Source organism: Rhipicephalus microplus, chromosome 6 (genome assembly GCF_043290135.1).
Source record: "Rhipicephalus microplus isolate Deutch F79 chromosome 6, USDA_Rmic, whole genome shotgun sequence".
NCBI classification, from domain to species: Eukaryota; Metazoa; Arthropoda; class Arachnida; order Ixodida; family Ixodidae; genus Rhipicephalus; species Rhipicephalus microplus.
In genome coordinates, this window is record NC_134705.1 from 41,768,935 (window position 1) to 41,790,740 (window position 21,806).

Below are 21,806 nucleotides of genomic sequence, written 5' to 3' on the forward strand. Positions count from 1 at the left end.
GTCGAACGATCTTTGCGAGCCCTACGGTATTAAAATGTTTCAAGTGTGGTCAGACTGGGCATAAAGCAGACGCATGTCGTAACGGAGCGAGTCAAACTCACCAGGTATCCGGTGTGCTAGCAGCACCGAAATCTGATGATAATGCCGTCACCGACGGATTCGTAGAATTGAAAAATGAAGAGAAAATCCCTATTTTGGGTGCTGTAATGACGAAACAGCCAACCGGTGTTACGAAGGAAATGCCAACGCTGCCTGGAAAAGTTGCGGGCAAGAAGGTTACGGTGTTAAGAAACACCGGTAGCTCCACCGTTATCGTGCGGAGAAATTTGGTACGAGAAAGTGATTTAACAGGCAAAACGAAACCAGTTTGCCTAATTGATACTACCGTTCGGATGCTTCCCGAAGCAGAAATTTAGGTCGAAACCCCGTACTTCAGCGGGAAGGTTACTGCTCTATGCATGACGACCCCCCTGTACGACCTCATCATTGGAAACATTGATGGGGTGCGAGGGCCGAATGATCGAGAACGATTGGGAGAAGACCCGAAGATGGAGCCCTCACCAACCCAGCGACCGCGAGATACAGTGGACGAGCATCCCGTGAAGGATTTCACTCTTGCCCCAGGTGAAGCCCGGGTGCAAGAGACAGTGAATGAGAAGATGATCGTGTTGTATGAGTTCACGTGCTGGGCAGCTGGAATTACGTCGGCACGACCTCAACCGACCGACAGTGTAAAGATGACGGAGTCGGCCAGCCAGGCCCAATGTCGTGACGTGAACAAGCGGGTGAATAACCGGGCAGGATCAGTTGAGCGTCATGACCTGATAACAATGTCGGAAGTGACAACGATGGCTGAGACGCCGCTTCAGATACAGTCGTTGGAAGGGGCTCGCAGGAACAAAACGAGGAAAAACAATAAGAAGAGATCCAGAGAGCACCGCAAGAACGGGCGCAAGCGCCGCCCGAAATGCACAGGATAGGTGTCGAGGTCGATTCGGAATGTGTTTGGCAGTGTTTTATGTTAAGTTAATGGGGTTGTTATCCTGTGTCACAACTGTATGTCGAGTGAGCCAAAATGTTTGTTACAGTGATGTGATTGTACAATTGTTGTAATGAGAGAACTTTGTTTTGTCTGGAATATGTGATGGAGTGTTGTACTCATGTACCTGTGGTTATATTTCATGTGTGTGAGATCGAATTACAATGTACAATTGAATAGAGTGATCTATTGTGAATGTGACGTGTGATGAGCGATGGACTATGTTATAGTCTTTGAGAGTGTGGGGACTGTTCGCGCTCGTTTGTGCGGTTTTGAATATTATGAGATAATATTCCTGAAGTGGGGGCAGTGTCACAAAACGAGCGCTCAAAAAAGGGCGCGCCGCCAAATTCTCGCGACGAAACGCCGGAGTGACGCCGCGGGGTCAACGATAAAAAGAGAAAACAAGCATCCAAAGACTCCCCGGGCACGCGTCCCTCTCTCCTCGGAAGCGTAGGTTCGCTGACGAACCTCCTCCCCCCACATCGGCGGCTGAGCAAACCCTCGAAATTTCTAGGTGGAAAGGGGCGTGGTGATGCCGGGTTGAGTCATCTGTCGCGGACGGCCTTCGAACCGTCTCGCCCTCTCCCCAGCCTTCGCTGCGCATCGCGCCCACAAAATGATGAGAATTTTCTGGAATCGCGCGCGGAAGGTATTTAATCGAGCAGCGGAGATGAGAGATCAGGAGAAGACGGAAGCTAGCGCCAAAGCGCGTAGGGATTCCGCCGTGCAGTCGGCGAAGGTTTTGTCCGTAGAGACAAAGCAGGAGACGAAGATGATTTCCACCTGAGGGGTGACAACTCGAGCTACAGGCAAGAGTGTGTGTTTACCGCTATCGAGCGAAGACGCGTGGCAACAGTTGCGTGTGTGAAGCCGACGTGTTTCCGGCAAAGAAGTTGAAGCTTTGAGAGTGGCCACTTGAAGACGCGAGGTTTCCTGGAAGAGAAACTTCGGGAGCACTTGAAGACGCGAGGTTTCCTGGAAGAGAAACTTCGGGAGCACTTGAAGACGCGAGGTTTCCTGGAAGAGAAACTTCTGGAGCAGCAGAACGACAGAGGTTTCCTGGAAGAGAAACTTCGGGAGCAATTGAAGACGCGAGGTTTCCTGGAAGAGAAGTTCGGGGGCAGCGGAACGACAACAACCCTGTACTTTGAGTGAGTGATTCGGAAGAGAATCATTCAGAGTTTTGTTCCAAGAACTTTGGACTGAATAGATTTTCTATCTCTTTAGTCTTTAAGTGTCTTGGTTCTTCAATGCATGCGACAGCATTGTAGTGCGTATGGTTGTCTGTGTCCGTTGTTTCGAGTGTGGCTGATTGTACTGTGTAGTACGTTGTTTGATTGGTGACATATTGTATTCAACTATTGTGGAGTGTGCATACTTGTGTATTGTTTTGATCTGCCATTATCGAGAATATAATTTCGTTTTGTTTATCAACTCTCGGCTCTGACTTGTTCTTTGGAGCACAGCCGGCGTCCGCTGGCGCGCCAAAAAAGGACCACTTCTAAATTGTCCGCGCTTTCGTGGTGCGGTTAGGGGGGCCGATACTTCGGCCGTTGGAATTAGCCCGGCGATCGCCTCCTGAATTAACGGGACCTGTGACAGCCGCAGATCTACCAGAGTGCAGCTCGACTGCACGCTACTAGTTTTCTACAAGTCACGCCCTCTTCTGCTGGCGAACGCCCCTCCAGAATGGCGGCCACTACCGACCTACCATTGCGGGAGAACTGCTTCCTTTTCACAGCACTGGACGGCGACGTATCCCTTGATGATCTTATAGACGTTATTGAATTTGAAGCTGGTGATGATAGTGTTCTTGTTATGCATCATATGGGTGGGGCCAAGTTGCTCGTCTGTACACGTAACGCCAGCTAGGCATCAAAGTTAATGGTGGAGGAAGGTTTCAAGGTTAATGGAGTAAGCGTACCGGTTGAGGCCGTTGGGCCCCCGGTCACGTACGTCAACGTCTACCGGTACCCCGCCTACCTGTCTGACGAGATACTTTGCAACGCCCTAGCACAGTACGGTAAGGTGTGGGGCATATCTGTAGCGCCTCAATGCGCTGCTCGTCAAGGACGAAAAAGTTGGCATTTGGGCCGCGCGGCGGGTGCAGCGCGATAATAAAAAATCAGTTCGAAAACTGAACGCTGTAAGGGCTGGATCTTTCCCGTGTCAGCTCCGACAGTTAATGGTGACCCGATAAAGAACAAGCTAGCGGACTTGGTGTGTCGGACGTGGAAAGCCACGCGGCTCCGCTTCAGGCGTGGAATAAAGTGGCAAATGAACGACACGACCACGTTGGCCGCAGTCCCGTCTTCCTCTCTCCTACCATCCTTCCTCTCGCCTACCATCCTTCCGCCAATGGCATGGTCGAACGGCTTCATCGACAACTGAAAGCTGCCCTCACTGCTCATCAGCCAAGGGAACGTTGGCTCGACCACCTCCCCTTCGTACTTCTGGGCATCCGATCAGCATTGAAAGTGGATCTCGGCTGCTCATCAGCCGAACTAGTCTATGGCGTTTCCCTGCGTCTTACAGGAGAATTCTTCGAGCCATCATCGCCACCTTCCACTCACGATGCCTCCACGTACATTCGAGAGCTGCGCACCACGTTTCGGGACCTTGCTCCTGTGATTCCTGCCGACCGACATTCCCTGTCTGTCTTGTCAGTCAGGATCTGCATGAGTGCAGTCACGTCTTCGTTCGGCGTGACCAAATACGGCCACCACTCACACCAGCCTATGATGGCCCATTCTGCGTACTCCATCGTACAGCTAAAACCTTCACGCTGGACATCAATGGCCGTGAAGACGTCGTGGCTGCTGATCGACTGAAACCTGCGTATATCGCCACTCTCGCAGCCGCGGGGTTTCAATCTGGATGCCAACATCCAAGCATGTCCACTGGGCGACTCCTCTGGTGATTACTGCGGCTCCCGCTCTACGGGAGGGGAGCCCTGTAGCGCCTCAATGCGCTGCTCGTCAAGGAAGAAGAAGTTGGCATTTGGGCCGCGCGGCGGGTGCAGCGCGATAATGAAAAAAATCAGTTCGAAAACTGAACGCTGTCAGGGCTGGATCTTTCCCGTGTTAGCTCCGACATATCGTTTGCTACTGTGGCCACCCGCCAAAATAAGTTGAACGACGTCAGAGTCGTAAAAATTGAAATGAGTAAGCCGGTGCCCAACTTTGCGACCATTGCGGGGCACCGGGTCATGTTCGAGTATAGAGGCATGAACTGTGCAAGCGATGTGGAACTTTCGGTCATGAAACTGAGGGCTGTTCAGCCGAATGTAAGCGTTGCGGGGGTCACCACGGAACGAAAGAATGTTTTAGGAGGCACTCTTATGCGTCAGCCGCTCGTGGGTTCCCCTCGGTATCAGATCTCGCGTCGAACTCGGTCACCCCGAGTGGCTCCTCGTAGCAGAAGCCAGGCGAACCCCCCTCTCGCTTACAAGTTCTCGTACCCAGGACCGCGGCCCACGCCCCCCCCCCAAGGTCTCCCTCCCCCCAAGGCCGCGAAACGGATGCCAGCTTTCTCACAGGAAGCACTGCGGTGGATTCATCCGCCAACGAAGAAGACAAGCCCGAGAAGACTGACGATGCCGCCACCATGTCATCGGAAACGGAATCGAGCGACCTCGAAACCGTTTTGGCCCAATCGTCCCCGTCTATGCCATTCATCCCCGTCTATGCCATTCGTCCCCCCGTCAGTCCAAGATGAAGGCCACAGCTTCCCGGCGCTTGTCAAAACTTTGGAGTGACGTGAGGCCCCCTCAACCGCCTCCCAAACACCCGTTAACGTGTTGGCCCCAGTGTGCGCCCAGGACTTGGACGACGCTACCAATGACCCCGCCAAGGAAGAATTGCCCATCGTGAGCCGCGGGTATTACGCGCTCTCTGACGACCACGACCGTGCTCAACTAAACCAGCCCCTCTCCTATGAGCCCCCCTCCGGTAAAGCGTCGCCCTACACAGACTGCCAACTTGACACACTCGCGTTCCAGCGGGTGCCAGGCCGCGATCAGAGAGCTCGCTCGCGCTCGCGCCGACGCCAGAGAAAGGAGAACAAGAAAAAAACGAGAGGGCGAGCCACAAGCAGAGAGGCGCGACAACGCCGAATTGGGCCAGAAGTGACGGCTAGTGACAGCGATGCCCCACCGAAGGTGAAGACGCAGAAGCTTGGCCAAAGCGCCGCAGGCAAAGGGGAACCGCCCCCTAAAGCCAGCGAGCCGATCTGATAACACCTTCGCTTCGTTAGATGGCAGTGCCCGTGCGCGCCGGCGCCGCCATTTACCCCTTCCTGTTTCCCTCCCCCAGGTGCTGCCTTCCCTGGCTCCCACCCCTCCCTTCCACACACTCACGTCCCCCCTCATTTCTACTCCACCATAGTTCGACTGATGGCTGATCAAATCCGTTTCGCCACCTGGAATGTTCGCGGTTTCCGCGACACGACGAAACAAACCGCGGTTGTTTCCTTTGCGAAAACCCGCAACATTGACTTCTTGTTCGTCCAGGAGACGAATTTCCGATCCCCCCTCGACGTCGCTCGCTTCCGCAGCGTCTGTCACGTCGAAGCCTTCTTCTCATTGACGAGGACCAAGTCATGCGGGGTCGGGGTTGTGTTGGTCACTGGGAGGTTTAGGCGAAAAGCCCATTGCGTGTTTGGCGCTGACGGCCGCACATTAATGCTTGACATCTTCATCGATGGGCGGAAAGTCCGGTTTGTGAATGTGTACGCGCCAGTAACAAGATTGGAGAGAAACCCCTTTTTCAGGGAGCTTGGCGAGTACCTGCTGGCCCCCCTCCCGCACGTAGTCTTCGGAGACTTCAACTGTGTGGTCGACACTGCGAGGGATATCCGGGGACCGGGTTGCGGAGGCTCAGCCTATCATGCAAAAGAACTGTTCAAAGTTCTTGAACGCCTCCGACTTTCAGACGCATGGGTTCGCCTCCACTACGACGACTTCGGCCCCACCCGCGTGTCGAGGGTTACCGCTAGCCGGCTAGACCGCGCGTACTTACCGGAGCTCCTACTTCCCTCCCTAACAGCGTGCGAGGTGGTCCCGTTGCCACCCCCTCGGGCCGCTCTGTCTGATCACGCGCCACTGCTAACAACCCTCCGTGCAAAGCCTGGCCCCAAACCAGCCGACGCATCGTGGCGCCTGGATTCCGCACTACTAAAGGATCCGGTGTCTGCACCACAGATCGAGACGCTCATAGAGGCCTCGATTAGAGCATCCCCCCGCGTAACACCGACTATTTGGGACGACCTCAAGGAGGCCTGGAAGGTGCTCCTCCAAGACGAAGGCCGTAAAAGGAAAAAGCGCTTGACGCCCCAGATGAACGAGTTAGTGCGCAGAATGCGTATCATTCAGAGTGCTGGCACCCTCACCTCCTGTACACGAGATTACCTAGCCTCGCTCAAGGTGCAGTATGAACGGCTTCTTCGGGCAGCTACTGGCGAAAAGCGTGCGACTTGGGCCGCCTCGAACGAGCGGCCAGAGGTAGTCCTACGTGAAGTAAGGGGAAACGGCTATGTGCGGATTGCAGAAGTAAAGCGCCCAGATGCTACCCTCGCGACAGACCCGGTCGAGATCGAGGTGATCTTCTTGCACCACTTCGAGACAGCCTTTCACGAGCCGGACCCCACAACGATCGCCGTGGAGTCAGCTTCCCTGTCGGAGCTGTGTAAATTCCATAAGCGTCTGGAAGAGGATGAATGCCCGACCATGTGCGGCGCAGCGACGTTAGAGGAATTGAGGGCCGCTATTCAGTCAATGCCACCAAACTCGGCTCCCGGTGCGGACGGCCTCACAGCGGGCTTCTTCGCCACCTTTTTTGAGAGCCTATGTGGACCGCTCCTAGCCGTAGTCAACACGGTTCTCGAGGGACACGCGAAACCTGTCTCCTTCGACATGGGGCACGTAGTCCTCATTCTTAAAGAAGGTGCACCGCCGAACAACCCTGCTTCTTGGTGCCTGATCACGTTGTTAAATGTAGACTACAAGATCGTGGCGTCAATCTTGAACAGCCGACTAAAGACCTTTCTGCCGGATATAATTGCTCCACACCAGGCTTGCGCAGTCCCGGGCAGATCAATGTTTGCAAATCTGACCACGACAAGGGACGTGTTCCAGTACGCTTCGGAGAAAAGAGTCACTGAAGCCTTTTTTTCACTTGATAAGGCCAAGGCTTTCGATAGGGTCAGGCACACCCGCCTGTTCAAAACCCTGCGAGAGTTTGGCCTACCGGCAAGCTTTGTACAAGTGATAAGGCTCCTGTATACAGACCTAAGGTGCCACGTAGTAGTAAATGGCTCCTCGACGGACACCTTCCAGTACACGAGAGGGATCAGGCAGGGGTGCCCGCTTGGCCCGACCCTCTTTGTACTCGCGATCGAACCGCTACTTACATCCCTTGCAAGCGACGCGCACATCTGGGGCCTTCCTCTCACAGGAACTGCGGACCTGAAAGTCCTCGCATACGCTGATGATATCTCTCTTTTTGTGTGAGATCCAAGCAGTATCGAGCGCTTTCACCAGGTATTCGCGTCATACGCCCTAGCATCAGGTGCACAGCTAAATGAGAGAAAGTGTAAAGCCCTCCTATTCCGCCATTTTCCGGCGCACGTGATCGGCAACTTTGAGGTAGTCACCGCTGTTAAGGTCCCTGGTATATACTTTTCCCGCGAGGGAGTCGCGATCTCAACGTGGTCCCGAGTCGTGGACAGGGCTGCACAAGTGTCAGAGAGTGCTAGCCTACAAGGCCTGACGCTACGCGAGAAAGCTGTAGCCATCAAAACAAGCATTTGCGCCCTAGCCTCGCACGCGAGCCGAGTAGCGGTGATGCCCACAAGAACAGCAAGCCAGTTGACCAAACTCATACACGCATACCTCTGGGATGGGAAACCGCCACCATTGAAGCAAAACTTGCTACAACTTGCAGTGTCAGAAGGGGGTCTCGGCCTACCACATGTGTTGACCACAAGCAGAGTCCTGGCCCTGAAAACCGCCCGCATGCTCGCGCGTGCGAGCGATTACCTAGGGTGCAACCTACTCCTCTAGTGGAGTGGAGTGAAGCACGACTGGCTGGATGCAGGCCACCACACCGGGCCCTTTGCTGAGGCGCCCGCACCCTTCTATAAAACGGCGTCGGCTACCTGGCGCATGTTGAGGCAAGAAGTGCCCGAAGGCGATGTGGATAAGGACCCGCCAGCGCGCATCGCGGAAGCCATCACGCTGAAGCAGCTGAGCGACACTGAACAAAAACAAGCTGAGCGCGTGAGGCGTGAATTATTCTCGCACCGTTGCGGCACCCCCCGTGATGCACAGGATTTCCTCCTGAAAAAGGCCTGGGCCGTCCTCTCCACCAGACAACGCCTGCATAAATTCGGAATTGTCCCGGATGCACGTTGCCCGAACTGTCACGCAGTTGAATCGCAGGATCACGCGTTGTTCCAATGCGTGGTGGTGAAACCCGTGTGGCGGATGGTAGCCCACTCCTTTGGTATCCGCCCACCTCCCAACCACAAGCGCAACAAAGGTGCCTTCTGCCAACTCGTGCTGATCTTCACAATGCTTGCTATTTGGCAAAGGAGATCGCTAGCGGAGGCGTGTAGAAAGACTGTTTGAAGCGCGTTTCCGGTAGTCTCGCGGATACGGCGATTGCTATGGGCCCATCTATCCGCCGAACTCGAAGCCAGCGGCGAGAAAAACTTCCTTCGTCGCTGGCATACAAAATTCCTTTTTCTGAGGGATGGCAAGCTAGCCGTCCCAATCACTCCCTCGTGACCCCCCTCCCGCTACCTAGCACATGCAGAAGGGGACTTGTGTGTGTATATATATGTATCACCATTTTCATTTCATCACCCCATTGTCATTGTTATTAGTAATCGATTCGGGCAAAGTGTGGTGGTCGACATTTGAGTTAATTTTTGTATAGCGCCTTCTTCATTACTTCCGGGCATTTACTTACCGTGGGCAAAAGAAGCATTGTTTCAGCCGTCAAAAAAGGAATAAAACCTAGAGTTGTACAGCGCTAAGTCGCTATATACTTGCACCAACCGCGGGGTGAGAAGACCTGCCGCCGCGCATGATTAAGCCTGCTGGAGCACCACGCGCTGTACAGTAAATAGAGGGGTACATTCCCCTGCATACATTGTACCTCGGTAGTGGTGCTTTCCTGATTGTACATGCACCCTTTGTAGTCGTTAAGCTCGATGTTTTTGTCATGTACCTTATCCTTGGTTGGAAGTCAATAAACTTCTCTTTGTTGCCCCCAGGGAGAGGTGCGGGCATTGCACTACGCTCGTTCTGACCCCTGCCACTACTCCAAACTGGGGCAGATGGGGCATGCAATTTTCGGTAGGGGGGGGACTGCGGTCGTGCTCTCCCCCTACTTTACAATCCAAAGGAAGATCTATACACCCGTTGAAACACTTTTGCGGCGGAGGATAGTGCAAGCTATTGAGAACCGGGTTCTCCGATATGGCTTCCGATGTGCCGTTTTCTTGTGTTAAGTGAGAGTTGGAGAGACCTTAAAATATACCTGCCCAAGGCTGCATCTGGAGAGAAAATTTCGATATTTGAAGTTTTTGCACTATCTCTATTCGTATTATGTCTTCACATTGTGGGTGAAGAAGATGAAAAAATAAGCCTGAGGTAGGTAAGGGACTTTATTGATCCTCGGAAGAATCATTTGAGGGCAGGTGTGGCAAGGTAAGCGGAGGCAGGATGACGACGGGCCCTCGGGCCGCTCTAGATGGCCGCACATTGCTGTGCTTCGGCGACCCTTCAGGCCCAGCTCACTATTCCGACTTTATTTCCAGTTGCGAGCCGCGAACAGTGCCTACCATCGCTCCTGGTGGGCGGAAAATTATGTAAAAGAATGTAAAATTGAGACAGCTGACGATTCCATCCCTGGCACCTGGAGCTGGAGCCTAGTTCCGAGTGCTCGGGCTTTGATGTCAGCAGCCGTGTTCGGACGAGAACACCCAAACTAAGCGGTCAGATAGATAGATAGATAGATAGATAGATAGATAGATAGATAGATAGCCTTTAAATCGCCAAAGTTCGCAAAGAAATGCTGCAAATTTAATACAAAGTACCTATAATGCTGTCTTGGTTTTCCTTGACTTAGACTTTTTTCTTTTTAATTGTGATAACACACAAAAAAGTTCATTTTTACAAGCTTTCTCGAATCGCACTATCTTCTAAAGCAAGTATATCTTTCAACTGCACCACGAGTGTGCTGTGGCGTCCAAATTTTCGCGTCACGTGCTTACAAGATATCGTGACGTCCACAGCAATGCCTGCTCTACACTTTGAGGGCAGGGGTGGTGCTGAAAGTAAGGACCCTAGCGGTTGGGCACTAGCGGTTGATATGGCCTCTGGATGTACTCACTTTCTCACCCTCCCACCTCACCTATCCTATTGAAGAAATCCTGGCAGCTCATCTATGGGTTGGCGACACACAAGCGCCCTCTTTGAATTACGTTACCCGACATTTCAATAGCCAGGCTGCCACTTCAAGTCGCTAGTATTGGTACTGTAGTAGCCTGATATCAATCAAGTGTTGATGTTGATAGGTGCAGCATACGGAAATGGATTTTAATATCAAAATAACATACCTCGTCAGTAGACGTCTGTGCTTTAGGTGTTTTAGAATGTTTCAGTTTGGAACCTCCTATAATGTTTGCTTTTCTTCTTTTGTAGCTGTCCAACACTACCCGCAATTTATTTTCGAGTGTGTTCAATGTTTTCAAGCGATTTCACTGTCGTTTGAGTTATTCTAACATTTTCGCTCGTAAGATATCTACCATCAATACATACAACAACAATTTCTCATTCCACCACCAAGATTCTTAACCTAAGCAAAGACTGCGATGCGATTCCCGCTAACGCAACACTTGTACCGAGTACCTTGGACGCGCTTTTCGGTCTAATTAGATCGGGAATAGTAGTCGTGGCCATTTGAGGATTCCCGCTGCCACCCTGTTTGAGATCCACAACAAAAGATGCTGAGAAGTCTTCATGACAGGGTTCAACAATGAAGAGAGCTTGCTTGCTGCTGCTTCAGCGTTCAGCGCCTCAGTTCGTCACTTCGATTTATGCACATTTACTAGATAATCGTAAGGGCTGCTGCGAAATTTAGACTTGCAGAAGACCTCCTTTGCCCTCAGCATCTAAACTTATTCACATCAAAGACAAGCTAGAATGAAGCTAGGAGCTGAAAGTGTTCAAACCGATGCGTCCAAAAACGATGCGTGAATATGAAAGCGCACAGTGTCTTCAAACTGCCTGAGCTTTCACATGACAGTTTTTCTATACACAGCTGAGTCTTTAAAATTGTATTGGCTTTCGCCCATGAAGTTTTTTTGTTTCCAAGACAAAGATACCATAAGCACGAGAGCACGGGTGCGTTTTAACTCGCTACTTGCTTTCCATAAAAAAATACCTTCCAATAACAAAAAGTGGGTCTATCAAAATGTACGAATTTTCAAAACATATCTTCCCGAATCGCAGAAAAAAAACAATTAGTAGATCGCAAGTATCTTCGCAGTCGATGTTATGCGAAGCCTGCACATGGAAAGTGACTGTGCTGTAATTTCTTTATTGACGGGAACGCCATGATGTGGCGCTGAATATGCATGCACAAGTGCATGAACAAGAACAGCCTTGGACAAAACGTGCGCCCTCCGTTAATTGACCGCAGCGCTAGCGCCTCTGGCGGCGTAAAGATGATTCATGCTTGTTGCGCTAAAACTGCTGTTATATTTGATCGAACTTGAGCTTTTTTTAATCCTCAATCAGAGGTACGTTCAATTTTATTTAACAGGTCGACACAAATTAGTGAGCCATTAGTATTTCTTCAAATGGCTGCTTAAAATATGCAAGAAGCAAACAGTAATCTTCGACCGTCGTCTGCACCTCACCAGAATGACACAACGCGTCGCGATGGGTGCTGACCGAGTGCGACCCGTTGTCTGGCATACTTACCTGGTGCCGGGGTGACCGTGGTCAAAATGGCAGTGCCCCCCAGGGGAGTTTACGGGAAGGTGCTGAGTATCTCGGGCGACAACCTGACCGGTCTCTGGATAAAAACCGGAAACTGACGTGCTCACATGGAGCTTCGTTCTCCCGTGCCCAGCATCACCGATGTAGACGGGCACCTCGTTCGGTGCGAGTACGACGGCGTCGTGTGCTTGTGTCGCAAGTGCAGGCTGCCTGGTCACGAGAGAAAAACGTGCACCACGCCTTGGTGCGCATGGTTCCAGCAGTGGGGGCGTCCCACCTGCGACGCGCCTTGCAAGCGCTGCGGCGGGGGTCACCCTCCACACCTCTGCAAGCAGAGGCTGTATTCGGAGGCAACCACGCGGACCAGTATGCCGAAGGTCGCGCCTCCGACCGTGGTTAGTGCGTTGGGCCAGGGCGCGCCTACAATCTCGGATAAAGGGCAGAAGGGCAAAGCTATTGAGGCCGCACCAGGAGAAGCCGAGGTGGAAAAAAGCGACAAGAAGGCGCCAGAACCTGTCGAGGCACCTCTGACCGCTTCGAAGAAGCCGGCGCAACGCGCCGACACACACGTTGCAACACAAAAGGAGCCAACACCTGTCGAGGCCCCTCTGACCGCTTTTAAGAAGCCGGCGCCACGCGCCAAAATACCCGTGCACAAACAGAAGGAGCCAAAACCCGCCGAGGCCCCTTGGAGCGCTTCGGTAAAGCCAGCGCCACGCGCCAAAACACTGGTGCAAACACAAAAACGTGCCTCGGTTCAGAAAAAGGAGGAGGCTCGTCCCTCCACTCCTAACCAGGCAGCGAAACCAGCTGTCCCTCTCCCCGCGGTGGCGAGGAAGAGCCTCCCCCCCCCCCAGTTGTCAAGGGGTGAGGGAGGTCATCTCGCTGCCGCAAACGCGGCGGCAGCCGAGCACGGGCAGCGGCGGCCGCGTGAGAAAGGTCAACATCCTCGTCCGATTCCAGCTGTTCGGAGAGCGCCTCGCCCGAGTACAAACGCCACGCAGCAACCGCAGTGGTGGACGACGATTAGTCGTGGTCGACTACTGTGGAAAACTCGGAGATGAGCGCAGGGAGCCCGATTCCGTGCGCCTTCTGCAAGTCGGTCGCGTGCGACTGTTGCGAGCTTTCGGACACGTCGTACCCGTCCACACCGGTTTCTCCCATCGCGGGAGAGGCCGTAGCTTATCTCGCGATACCGCCGTTCCCTTTCCTCGCCCTTTCGTTCGCCTCTTTCGCACAACTCGCGCACCCTTTCTAAACTCTCACTATGGCTTCTCTTTCTCTCACTATCGCTTCTTTCAACTGTCACGGCCTCTCTCGCGCCGCGGAACAGAACGCAGTTATCGAGCTGGCTCGTGCTAGAAAGGTAGACATCCTCGTCCTACAGGAGACTTACATCCATCGACTCGGTCAGATCAGGTCCTTCGACGCGACGTTTGGCACCAGGTCTTAGTGGGGTTATGGCGCGAGCGGTTCGCGGGGCTGGCTATCGTTTTGATGCCGCGCTTCACGGATTCCGTTCTGCGCTACTTCAGGGACACTGATGGCCGTCTAATGTGGATGGACCTCGATTCTGGCATTCGCATCGTAAACGTGTATGCTCCAAACGACTTCGGCTCGCAGAAAGAATTCTTTGCCGCATTGGATAACCACCTAGTCGGCCCCTCTCGAGTCGTACTGGTGGGGGATTTCAATTGCGTGCTAGATCCCATTGACCGTCGAAATTTCAGAGGCACTCCTCCGAAATGGTCAGATAGGCGTGGCGAAGGCGTACTGCGTGAGCTAGTCGACGAGCTGGGGCTGATCGATGCTTGGCGCGCTCTTCGGCCGGCCCAGTCAGGAATGACTTGGACTGGCAGGAACGCGCGAAGCAGGATCGACCGCTTTTATGTCTCACCGTCACTGGCTCCCAGTACGCATTCCTCGTGGTTAGTTTCCTCGGCTTTAAGCGACCACAGCCTCCTTATCTTAAGGCTCGCCGGCACAGACATTGCAGCTCAGGGTAAGCGGCCGTGGCGCCTAAACGCCCGGCTCTTAAAAGACAGAGAAATACTCGTCGACGTGGCGCGTTTAATACAGCGCAAGGTACACGCAACACCAGAGCTAGACGGTGACAGGTGGGACGAAGTGAAGGCCGACGTCGCAGAATGCTTTCGGTCGTGGGGCAAGCGCTGAGCGCGGCAGGAATGCGCGGAGATCAGAATTACCTCCGGTGTGATCCTCCTGCTGTCTCGGCCGGAGTTCACCGGCCCTGGCATTGCGTCTGCGCTGGCTACGCTTCGTAAAGAGCTAAGAGTAGCCCTCCAGCGACGCTGGGATGGCCTCAAGGCCGTCGCTCGCGCTGAGAGATGGGAAATGGAGGCTTGATGTAGTCGAACCATTTTGCGGCGACATCTAGCTAGGAAACACACGTTTCTGATGTCCCTCATCGATCCAGAGACAGGTAGCTTAGTGGAAATGCCGGACGGGCTACTTGAGGTGGCAAAGCGGTTCTACGAGAACCTTTACGCTGAGCCAACTCCGCCCTCGGCCGACTTTCCGTTCGTAAAAAATGATCAGGTATTCGAGCTCTGCGACTCCCCATCGTGGAGGAGGAGCTCCAGGCGGCCTTGGTGGCTATGAAGCGTAATCGTAGCCCGGGCACCGACGGTTTGACGGTGGAATTTTACGTCAAACTGTGGGAAGTGCTCGGGAAGCCTTTCACCACTCTGGTGAATAGGCTGCTGCGTGAAGGGACGCTGTCAACGACTCAGAGGAAGGGGCTGATCACTCTCCTTTGTAAGGACGAGTCGAGACGCACAGACCTTAGGGCGTGGCGCCCCATCACACTACACAACTGCGACTACAAGCTCATAGCGAAATGCCTGTCTGTTAGGCTCACTCCAGTACTCAGTACTGTTTTGGGACCATACCAGGCATGCTGCGTTAAAGGACGATCCTGCCAATTACATGGCTTCGCGATTAGAGACTTGATTGAATGGGCGAATGCACGGGACGTCCCGGGCATTTTATGTTCATTCGATCAAGAAAAGGCGTTCGACAGAATAAGCCATCACTTCATGTTCCAAGTTTTAAACGAGGCAGGACTTAGTGACAGGTTCGTTAGCATGATTACAGCTCTGTATTCTCGGCCAACGTCTGCTGTCATCATACAGGATCGCGTCTCTGAGTCGTTCGACGTGTGCAGGGGGGGTCAGGCAGGGCGACCCGCTCTTGCCTGTCCTGTACGTGCTCGCGTTCGAGCCGCTTCTGCAGCGACTGTCTGGCGACAGCCGACTTTGTCAGTTTCCGCTTCCACCGGGCGCTCCTCCCATCGCGCTGTTTGCCTACGCAGACGACTTGTCTATCGTAGTCAAAAACGAGGCAACCATTTGCACCGTCTTGGAAGTTTTAGACGAGTACTGCTAGGCGAGCGGCGCACGCGTTAATCGGTCGAAAAGTGCAGTATTGTACTTAAACTCAGCTCCAAGTAGCGCGCAGCCCATACATGGCTTACCCGTGAAGGCGAGGCTGCGCATTCTAGGGTTCCCATTCAAACCGGGAGTCCTGACTCCCGAAAACTGGCGCATAGTGGAAGAAAAGTTTGAAGCTAGAATCGAGGAGTTCGGCAAACTCTCTTGTCCGCTGACTGCAAGGGTAACGATCACGAGATCGCTGCTCTTCTCGGTTTTAACGTACGTGGCTAGCGTTATGCCAGTCGCGAGTCAAACCTAAAATCGCTTGGAAAAAACTCTCTTCGATTTTCTATGGAGCGGTTCATCTATTTACGTGGGGCGCCCGGTCCTGAAGCTGCCCAGAGATCGAGGAGGACCCGGAGTCCCCGACCTGGGGCTCATGGTCAGGGTGCTTCACGTCAGATGGACCCGAGTAGCGTTAGACTCGGACATGACACTCACTCGAAGCTTCGCGTCATTCTTCCTTAGCACGCGCTTACGGCAGTTCTCGGCGGGCGCCCTCTGTCACATCGGGCCCCGTGCGGGAACCCCGTCAGATTTTTACGCCGGCGCGGCTAGGACTCTCGCGGAGATTCAGCGCGTCGATCCAGAGTGTAACGTAGTCGAGGTGCAACTCCAAGATCTAGTCGGCCTGATAACCCCACCTCCACCCTAGCGCTACAAGAAGTTGGACCTGTCCCGGCACAAGCCGAACTGGCATCTCATCACTGCCAGTTTTCTCGACGCCAAGCGTGCTACTTTTATGTACCGCCTGGCAAGGGGCTGTCTGCCTATAACGTACAGACCCTACACACCAAACGTCCAGCGAGGTGTTTGTCCATTCTGTCATAGTCGAGAGGACCTGGTTCACATCTTTCACGAGTGCGCCCTTCCAAAAGCCCTACTCCGAAAGATAGCCGACTTATTTCAGCTACCGGGAGTTCCTTATTCCACGGTCCGTTATTTAAATCCGCTCCCGTCTCACGCGGTCAACCAGTTCGTGCTTCTTCTCGTCGAGTGCCTATACTAAGTTTGGTTGGCGCGATGCGAGGCTATTTACCAGGGGAGTCTGCCGGGCCTCCACGAAGTGCTTGCAAAAGTGCGGAAGGAGGTCTGGTTTCATCTCTTTCGTGAGCGGTATCGCCGAGGTACGAAAGTGTTTATCGAAACCTGGCACCGACCGGCAGTGATCTATAGTGAGACTAAAGGGCAACTAACCATCCAACTATGATGGCGGAACATCTAGCAGCAGGATTTGACGAGGCATCACTCGCGTGCATGCTTTGTTTAAGTCCAACAGCACGCTCATTCCGCGCTAGGACAAGCCACCACGCCTGGGGATTCGTTAATATTCTGCTCGGCAGCGCCTTCCTGGCGGGCGCTCTCTCCTCCTCTTCCGCCTCTCTTCAAGAGAGAGAGCGTGCTTCCTTTCCCCCTCCGTGCTAAACTCGTTTCCGTCGCTAGCCCCGCCGCCGGCGTGCGTATTCCGGTCTGTTGCACGCGCGACCGCTGCGACGCGCGCGCAATTCAAACCGCTCGCTGGCAGGCCGCCAGCGGGCACAGGCCTGGTACGTGTTCCTCGCGCGCGCCGATCGTCTTCGGCGCGCCGCGGGGGCGTAGCGCAACCGCTCGCTTTGAGCGGGGACCACGGGGGTCTTCGACCTCCGGTCACGATAGAGAGGCCACAGCTCCGTGGGCCCTGACCTCGTCAGTGGCACTAAAGAGTGGCCCCCATGCCTGGGACAGGCACCGGCCATCTCGCGGCGTGGGGCCGCGAGATACGTCGCGTCCGCACGGTGCTCTGCGCGTCGTGTGGATGTGGCACCCTTGTCCGGGTAGGGCCGTTCAACCAAAACAAAAAAAAAAAGACCCGTCCTCTACCCAAGGGCGGGGCCCTTAGCGGGTTGAACGTAACTGGATGATGAAGGGTAGATGAGTGACATGTGCTCTGGGACGCGGCGCTTTCGGGTGCCAACTCCCCTTCCTTTCTGACAACGGTAAGATGGCGGTGCCCCCAGAAAACTTCCTTCGTCGCTGGCATACAACATTCCTTTTTTTGAGGAACGGCAAGCTAGCCGCCCCAATCACTCCCTGGTGACCACCCTCACGCCAGCTAACACATGCAGAAGGGAACTTGTGTACATATACATATATGTATCATGGCCAGCTAGCCGCCCCAATCACTCCCTGGTGACCCCCCCCCCCCGCCAGCTAGCACATGCAGAAGGGGACTTGTGCACATATACATATATGTATCACCATTTTCTATTCATCACCCCATTGTCGTGTTTCTTCGTAATCGATTCGGGCAAAGTGTGCTGGTCGACACTTGAGTTAATTTTTGTATAGTGCCTTCGTCATTTATTGGCGCCTTCGGTGAGTTTTTACGCGCAGATTGTTGCTGATGCCTTATTTGGGGGGAGACAAGACACCCCCTCCCCCGCTCCTTTGTATCCCCCCTGCCCTTCCCCCCCACCCAGCCTCAAGGCCTCTTTTATACTTCCGGGCATGTACTTACCGTGTTCGAAAGTAGCATTGTTTCGGGCGAAAAAAAAAGTAATACCTAGAGTTGTACAGCGCTAAGTCGCTACTTCCACCAACCGCGTGTTGAGAAGACCTACCGCCGCGCATGATAAAGCCTGCTGGGGCACCACGCGCTGTACAGTAAATAGAGGGGTACATTCCCCCACATACATTGTAGCTCGGTAGTGGTGCTTTCCTGATTGTACATGCACCTTTGTAGTCGTGAAGCCGCCGCGCATGATAAAGCCTGCTGGGGCACCACGCGCTGTACAGTAAATAGAGGGGTACATTCCCCCACATACATTGTAGCTCGGTAGTGGTGCTTTCCTGATTGTACATGCACTCTTTGTAGTCGTGAAGCTCGATGTTTTTGTCATGTACTTTAACCCTGGTTGGAAGTCAATAAACTTCTCTTTGTTGCCCCCAGGGAGAGGCGCGGGCATTGCACTGCGCTCGTGCTGACCCCTGCCACTACCCCAAACTGGGGCAGATGGGGCATGCAATTTTTGGTAGTGGTCGACTGCGTTCGCGCTCTCCCCCTATTTTACAATCCAAAGGAAGATCTATACACCCATTGAAACATTTGCGCGGCGGAGGATAGTGCAAGCTATTGAGAACCAGTTTTTCCGATATGGCTTCCGATGTGCCATTTTCTTGTGTTAAGTGAGAGTTGCTCAGAGCCCTTAAATTATACCTGCCCAAGGCTGCATCTGGAGAGAAAATTTCGATATTTAAAGGTTTTGCGCTATCTCTATTTGTATTATGTCTTCACATGGTGGATGAAGAAGATGAAGAAATAAGCCTGAGGTAGGTAAGGGACTTTATTGATCCTCGCAAGAATCATTTGAGGGCAGGCGTGGCAGGGTAAGCGTAGGCAGGATGACGACGGGCCCTCGGGCCGCTCTAGATGGCCGCACATTGCTGTGCTTCGGCGACCCTTCTGGCCCCGCTCACTATCCCGAACTTTATTTCCGGTTGGGAGCTGCGAAGAGTGCCTACCATCGCTCCTGGTGGGCAGAAAACTAGGTAAAAGAATGTAAAATCGAGACAGCTGACGATTCAATCCCTGGCACCTAAAAGTGAAGGCAGGTAGCTGGAGCCTCGTTCCGAGTGCTCGGGCTTTGGTGTCAGCAGCCGTGTTCGGACGAGAACACAAAACTAAGCGGCCAGATAGATAGATACCCTTAAAATCACCAAAGTTTGCAAAGAAATGCTGCAAATTTAATACAAAGCACCTATAATGCTGTCTTGGTTGTCCTTGACTTAGACTTTTTTTCTTTTTAATTGTGATAACACACAAAAAAGTTCAATTTTACAAGCTTTCTCGAATCGCACTATCTTGTAAAGCAAGTATATCTTTCAACTGCACCCAGAGTGTGCTGTGGCGTCCAAATTTTCGCTTCACATGCTTACAAGATATCGTGACGTCAACAGCAATGCCCGCTCCACACTTTGAGGGCAGGGGCGGTGCTGAAAGTAAGGACCCTAGTGGTTGGGCACTAGCGGTTGATACGGCCTCTGGATGTACTCACTTGCTCCCCCCCTCCCTCCCTTATCCTATTGAAGAAATCCTGGCGCGGCTTATCTATGAGTTGGTGACACACAAGCGCCCTCTTTGAATGTTTTGGTGACGCACAAGCGCCTATTTCAGAAATTTTGTTACCTGACATTTCAATAGCCAGGCTGCCACTTCAAGTCGCTAGTATTGGTACTGTAGTGGCCTGACATCAATCAAGTGTTGATGTCGGTAGGTGCAGCATACGGAAATGGATTTTAATATCAAAATAACATACCTTGTCAGTAGACGTCCGTGCTTTAGGTGTTTTAGAATGTTTCAGTTTGGAACCTCCTATAATGTTTGCTTTTCTTCTTTTGTAGCTGTCCAACACTGCCCTCAATTCATTTTCGAGTGTGCTTAATGTTTTCAAGCGATTTCACTGTCGTTTGAGTTATTCTAACATTTTCGCTCGTATGATACCTACCATCAATACAAACAACAATATCTCTTTCCACCACCAAGATTCTTAACCTAAGCAAAGACTGCGATGCAATTCCCGCTAACGGAACACTTCTACCGAGTACCTTGGACGCGCTTTTCGGTCTTATTAGATCGGAAATAGTAGTCGTGGCCATTTGAGGATTCCCGCTGCCACCCTGTTTGGGATCCACAACAAAAGATGCTGAAAAGTCTTCATAAGAGGGTTCAACAATGAAGAGAGCTTGCTTGCTGCTGCTTCAGCGTTCAGCGCCTCAGTTCGTCACTTCGATTTATGCACATTTACTAGATAATCGTATGGGCTGCTGCGAAATTTAGACTTGCAGAAGACCTCCTTTGCCCTCATCATCTAAACTTATTCACATCAAAGACAAGCTAGAATGAAGCTAGGAGCTGAAAGTGTTCAAACCGATGCGTCCAAAAACGATGCGTGAATATGAAAGCGCACAGTGTCTTCAAACTGCCTGAGCTTTCACATGACAGTTTTTCTATACACAGCTGAGTCTTTAAAATTGTATTGGCTTTCGCCCATGAAGTTTTTTTGTTTCCAAGACAAAGGTACCATAAGCACGAGAGCACGGGTGCGTTTTAACTCGCTACTTGCTTTCCATAAAAAAATACCTTCCAATAACAAAAAGTGGGTCTATCAAAATGTACGAATTTTCAAAACATATCTTCCCGAATCGCAGAAAAAAAACAATTAGTAGATCGCAAGTATCTTCGCAGTCGATGTTATGCGAAGCCTGCACTTGGAAAGTGACTGTGCTGTAATTTCTTTATTGACGGGAACGTCATGATGTGGCGCTGAATATGCATGCACAAGTGCACGAACATGAACAGCCTTGGACAAAACGTGCGCCCTCTGTTAATTGACCGCAGCGCTAGCGCCTCTAGCGGCGTAAAGATGATTCATGCTTGTTGCGCTAAAACTGCTGTTATATTTGATCAAACTTGAGCTTTTTTTAATCCTCAATCAGAGCTACGTTCAATTTTATTTAACAGGTCGACGCAAATTAGTGAGCCATTAGTGTTTTTCAAATGGCTCCTTAAAATATGCAAGAAGCAAACAGTAATCTTCGACCGTCGTCTGCGCCTCACCAGAATGACACAAGACGTCGCGATGGGTGCTGACCGAGTGCGACCCGTTGTCTGGCATACTTACCTGGTGCCGGGGTGACCGTGGTCAAGATGGCGGTGCCCCCAGGGAGAGGCGCGGGCATTGCACTGCGCTCGTGCTGATCCTGCCACTACCCCAAACAGGGGCAGATGGGACATGCAATTTTCGGTAGTGGGGGACTGCGTTCGCGCTCTCCCCCTATTTTACAATCCAAAGGAAGATCTATACACCCGTTGAAACGCTTGCGCGGCGGAGGATAGTGCAAGCTATTGAGAACCGGGTTTTCCGATGTGCCACTTTCTTGTGTTAAGTGAGAGTTGCTCAGAGCCCTTAAAATATACCTGCCCAAGGCTGCATCTGGAGAGAAAATTGCGATATTTAAAGTTTTTGCGCTATCTCTATTCGTATTACATCTTTACATTGTGGGTGAAGAAGATGAAGAAATAAGCCTGAGGTAGGTAAGGGACTTTATTGATCCTTGGAAGAATCATTTGAGGGCAGGTGTGGCAGGGTAAGTGGAGGCAGGATGACGACGGGCCCTCGGGCCGCTCTAGATGGCCGCACATTGCTGTGCTTCGGCGACCCTTCTGGCCCAGCTCACTATCCCGAACTTTATTTCCGGTTGCGAGCTGCGAAGAGTGCCTAACATCGCTCCTGGTGGGCAGAAAATTAGGTAAAAGAAT

At 52.5% G+C, this 21,806-nt stretch overlaps 1 non-coding gene and 2 pseudogenes across 1 annotated transcript; all 3 read left to right on the plus strand.

Moving 5' to 3' along the window:
• Positions 1 to 9,296: 9,296 nt before the first annotated feature.
• LOC142766263 (U1 spliceosomal RNA) lies at positions 9,297 to 9,434 on the plus strand (annotated as a pseudogene).
• Positions 9,435 to 18,414: 8,980 nt separating this feature from the next.
• LOC119168808 (U1 spliceosomal RNA) lies at positions 18,415 to 18,551 on the plus strand (annotated as a pseudogene).
• A 2,609-nt stretch (positions 18,552 to 21,160) lies between these two features.
• LOC119178816 (U1 spliceosomal RNA) lies at positions 21,161 to 21,323 on the plus strand. Its single transcript, XR_005110785.2, has one exon. It is a non-coding gene; the product is annotated as a U1 spliceosomal RNA (small nuclear RNA).
• Positions 21,324 to 21,806: the final 483 nt, after the last annotated feature.